A 4336-nucleotide genomic window follows, 5' to 3' on the forward strand; every position below is an offset into this window, starting at 1 on the left:
CACCGCCCCCTGTGAGTCAGCTGCTCACATCAGCTGAGCTGCCAGCTCCTGGGCAAGTCTTGTCGAGGACTTGAGGCTCCCTCAGTGGCTCTTGCAGCTCTGCATTCAGGCTCCTGGACGATGAGTTTCCCCCCGCTCAGGTGTTGAAGGCATCCTCTCTCGACCTACTCACCTCAGCAATTCAGGTCTGTTTTGACCATGATAGCAATTGCTGAGCAATTGCCTACAGCCACACCACCCTGAAAACGCCTGATCTCGTCTGATCTCAGAAGCTAAGCAGGGTCGGGCTCGGTTAGTACTTGGATGGGAGACCGCCTGGGAATCCCGGGTGCTGTAGGCTTAGAATGCTATGCACAGAGGTGGCTTGTGCTTCATGTGTCACAGAGCTGTGCCAGGCAATGCAGAGATTCCCTGGAACAGCTCCGTGGTTCTGTCAGCGTCCAGGCGACAGCTTGCTCAGGGAAGGAAAGGGAAGATTAGGGGATTAGGGCTCTGCAGTTCCTGGCCCTGTGTGTGTGGGAAGAGAGGTGGTTCCTGCTGCAGTGCCCTGCGAGACCACAAGCCCCTTCAGCACATGAGCAGAGTGCATGTATTTTCATTTCCAGCAACCAGCCCTTCACCCAGCAGCACCACCGCGTCCCTCTGTGTGCACAAGCCTCAGCTGGTGCTGCGCTGAGAGGATTCCCCACAGTCTTTAGGAAAATCTGGCTGCTTCTGGGAAAGGGTAAGCAGAGGAGAAGCCAGGGGCAAACAGGAATGTGCTGCTGGGACTTGGGTACCTCCTGAACTCACCTGTATGGAACAGAGGAAACCACTCAGCCTGAGCCCAAAGCCAACACCTTGTAGCTGGGCGCAAAGGTTTAGAGGCAAAGTATTCACGTGCACTCATCCTCAGCCCTTGAATATGATGTTTGTTCCCTGCCCTCTTTCCCTTCAATGCACACCTCCTAAGCACAAGAGCCAGCATTTTACTGGTTTGGGTATTTTTTTTTCCTTCTTCATGAACAAAGCCCCTGCCTAAAATCTTCTTCACTAAATGCAACCACACCTGCACAAAGCATTCAGGGCTGTTCCTAAGGGTATAGAAAACACTTCTTTAAAAATGTGTCTTGGTCTTGATATAACAGTAGTGTGTAACCATACAAGTCTACCTGTGCCCAGAAAGCGCTTGTATAACTGTGCGTACCTTCTCAACATCAAGTAGAATGAAGTCTTTCTTCCAACAGCTGTGTAAATCCCCAGCAGGCTTGGTAAAAGTCTGAAGTGCCCCTGGGTTTACATAGTTGGGCTCTGCTCAGAACCCAGGCCAGTATGCATTCCTGGAACTCGTCTGGTATGTTCAGCTGTGACAAAGAACTCCTTTATGCACACCAAGGAGACAAGCCACTGTATTTCCTACTGCCTCCAGCACTTCAGAGTACAAATTTCTGAGAGTCTTGAAAAGAGCAAGGAAAGCATTTCTATTTGACTGAAGTATCACCAGAAAAAAGATCTGAATGTTTTTAGTGAAGGCAAAACAGGCTCATCAGAGACTGACCTTCAAAACGTGAGGCTACCATTTAACTGGTGAAATGTTGTAACATTTGTTATAGCATGTTATAACTGGTGAAAATGTATTGGATGGATGGATAGATGGATGGATAGACAGATGGACAGACATAGATAAGATAGATAGATAGATAGATAGATAGATAGATAGATAGATAGATAGATCACACAGGTATGTGAAAATATCTTGCTTTGACTAGTAACCCAGTATAATTTCATTGGAAAATGAAAACCTGCCAGCTGCCGCTTTAATCAGTGTCTCTTCTGGAGCTTTACAGTTTAGAGGAGAGTTTACTAAATTACTCCACTGAACCTGGTGGTGAAGGTACGTCATGTAGATGCCCATGTACCCAAGAGTCGGGCCACTGAGGAACACCAGAACAACCAACAAGTGGATAAAGCGGCTAAGATTGAAGTGGCTCAGATGGACTTAGATTGGCAACATAAAGGTGAATTATTTTTGGCCCGGTGGGCCCAGGACACTTCAGGCCATCAGGGCAGAAATGCAACATATAGATGGGCCCGTGATCGAGGGGTGGACTTAACAATGGACACTATTGCCCAGGTTATTCATGAGTGTGAGACATGTGCAGCAATTAAACAAGCCAACTGCACCAGCCACCACGAAGGAGAAAAATGACTGCTACTGCTGAACCCAGGTTATCTCCCTGTCCTTGTTTTAACCAATGTGCCTTTTGTTATATTTTCTCTCCCCTCTCCATTTGAGGATTACCTTGGTGGGCACCTGTTGGCCGGCCAAATTCAAACCCACAACACTTTGGGAGCACTGTAGTAGCCAAAACATTAGTGTGTTATCAACACTTTTCTAGCTACAAATACAAAGCACAGCATACTATGAGGGCTGCTAAGAAGAAAGTTAGCTCCATCCCAGAAAGACCCAATCCAGGCATCCCAATTAGGGTGGGATGAATCACCTCCTAGAAGTGTGTCTCCCACTATCACATCTAGAGAGAGCCTAGACTCATCTTATGCCTTACTTTTCTAAGTCCATAAATTAGTCCGATGATTCATACTTTTCTTCCACTATTAAATAAGAACTACTTATATAGCAACCATTTTCTAGTATTACACTGCAGCTACTGCATCTTGTTATAGCTTAGTACAGATTCCTATAGTATCAGGCACAGACTGGCAAAGTAAATTGGCCCTCTAAATGTCACTTCTAAAAAGTCTTTGAAAAGCTAAGGAGACTGAAGTTACTGAAGGCACTTAGTCTGAAGCATGATTTTCCATACTTCATACCATTGCATTACCCTGAATCTCAACATTTCCACCCTCTGTTTAAGAAACTGCTGACTTCACAAATGGATTCAGTATCTGTTGTGGTTTAAACCCAGTCAGGCAATTCGTTCACTCACTTCCCCCCCTTCTTGTCCTCCCCCTGCTCCTGGAGGGACGGAGAGGAGAGTCAAAAAGAATGCAACTCCCACGGGTTGAGATAAGAAAAGGTTAATAACTAAGGTATAACACAAATCACTACTGCTACCACCAATGATAATAATGATAAAGGAAATAACAAGGAAAGAGAATACAACACCTCACCACCAGCCAACCGATAACTCACTCCCCAGGCCTGACCAAGCTTCGACTGATACCTCCTCCAACCCTGCAGCCTCCCAGCCCTTCCGGCTAACTCCCAGTTACATCCTGGGCATGACCTGCTGTGGTATGGAATACCTCTTTGGTCAGTTTGGGTCAGGTGTCCTGTCTCTGCTTCCTCCCGGCTTCCCCTCCTCCCTGGCAGAGCATGAGGCTCACAAAGTCCTTGGCCAAACCAAAACATCATTGTTATCAGCTCTGTTCCTGAGCTGAAAGTCAAAACACTGCACTGCACCAGCTACCAAGAAGGAGAAAAATGACTGCTACTGCTGAACCCAGGACAGTATCATCTTAGGAAGAACACATATACAAATATGTAAGAAAGCTAGATGATAATATCTCCTTCTGTTGAACATATCTATATTATTCTATTTTTCCATTCCAGCCATTTTGAATCATATCTACTACTACTCAGTATCACTGATTTATGAATAAGTCAGGACATAAGAAATAAATTGAAATAATTTCTTAAGCAAGTCAGAGTGGTTTGATCCACAGCAATATAGCCTTTGTTTCTATCCATCAAAGATATAAATTGAATTAAGAACTTAGTTTTTTTTTTTACATTTAAATATAAGCTACCGGTAAGTCTCTTTAAATGCTGTTAGACACCTGCCTAACTTGTAGAATGCTTTTGGTTTGCAGTTATAGAATCATAGAATAGTTAGGGTTGGAAAGGACCTTAAGATCATCTAGTTCCAACTCCCCTGCCATGGGCAGGGACACCTCACACTAAACCATATCACCCAGGGCCTCGTCCAACCTGGTCTTGAACACTGCCAGGGATGGAGGATTCACAACCTCCCTGGGCAACCTATTCCAGTGCCTCACCACCCTAACAGGAAAGAATTTCCTCCTTATATCCAGTCTAAACTTCCCCTGTTTAAGTTTTAACCCATTACCCCTTGTCCTGTCACTACAGTCCCTAATGAAGAGTCCCTCCCCAGCATCCCTATAGGCCCCAATTAGTCCTAGTTCTATAAAACATAAAAATACCATTCAGTGTTAAGAATCAGGGAGGGCAAAACTGCATGACACTCAGCCATGATTTGTATCCTGGCCCTATTGACTGAAATTTTCATCTGGCCCAGTGTTGCAAGATACACATGAAGGTTATCACTGAGTCAAAGAAGCTCTAGGAATAAGTCCCAATCAGGAGCAAATAACT

General features: G+C 45.2%; 1 non-coding gene across 1 annotated transcript; it reads left to right on the top strand.

The window, feature by feature from the left end:
* Positions 1 to 221: 221 nt before the first annotated feature.
* Positions 222 to 340, top strand: LOC130595281 (5S ribosomal RNA). Its single transcript, XR_008971290.1, has one exon. It is a non-coding gene; the product is annotated as a 5S ribosomal RNA (ribosomal RNA).
* Positions 341 to 4336: the final 3996 nt, after the last annotated feature.

Source organism: Pezoporus wallicus, unplaced genomic scaffold, assembly GCF_028554395.1.
Source record: "Pezoporus wallicus isolate ANWC-B61680 ecotype Strahan unplaced genomic scaffold, APGP_CSIRO_Pwel_v1 contig_7528, whole genome shotgun sequence".
NCBI lineage: Eukaryota > Metazoa > Chordata > Aves > Psittaciformes > Psittacidae > Pezoporus > Pezoporus wallicus.